The sequence below is a fragment of the Pygoscelis adeliae genome, unplaced genomic scaffold, assembly GCF_000699105.1.
Source record: "Pygoscelis adeliae isolate BGI_AS28 unplaced genomic scaffold, ASM69910v1 Scaffold358, whole genome shotgun sequence".
NCBI classification, from domain to species: Eukaryota; Metazoa; Chordata; class Aves; order Sphenisciformes; family Spheniscidae; genus Pygoscelis; species Pygoscelis adeliae.
Window position 1 is genome coordinate 1,460,070 of NW_008825429.1, and position 451 is coordinate 1,460,520.

A 451-nucleotide genomic window follows, 5' to 3' on the forward strand; every position below is an offset into this window, starting at 1 on the left:
CTCCAGGCCCAACACCTAAGTCGCCCCTGCCTTCTCCCTCTTACCTTGGTTCCCTCTTTGCTCCAGGGATCATCCAGTGATTTGGGAATGGGAGACAGCACTGATTAGCCTTGGAGAGAGGGATGGGACAGGTTAAGAAGACATGGGGGGAAGACAGTATGGCAGTAATTGGGAACAATTGCTTTGGACCATGGTGATCTTCTGAAAAAGACAAGTGATTAGCAAAAGTAAAAATTCACTTCTCTCTTTGCTCCAGGGATCATCCAGTGATTTGGGAATGGGAGACAGCACTGATTAGCCTTGGAGAGAGGGATGGGACAGGTTAAGAAGACATGGGGGGAAGACAGTATGGCAGTAATTGGGAACAATTGCTTTGGACCATGGTGATCTTCTGAAAAAGACAAGTGATTAGCAAAAGTAAAAATTCACTTCTTCGTTGATTTCCCTGGTC

The 451-nt window shown here is 46.3% G+C and overlaps 1 protein-coding gene across 1 annotated transcript in view; it reads left to right on the plus strand.

The window, feature by feature from the left end:
* DGCR2 (DiGeorge syndrome critical region gene 2) overlaps window positions 1-451 on the plus strand; it is a 54,028-nt gene that overhangs the window by 39,060 nt on the left and 14,517 nt on the right. The gene's annotated exons all lie outside the window — the stretch shown is intronic.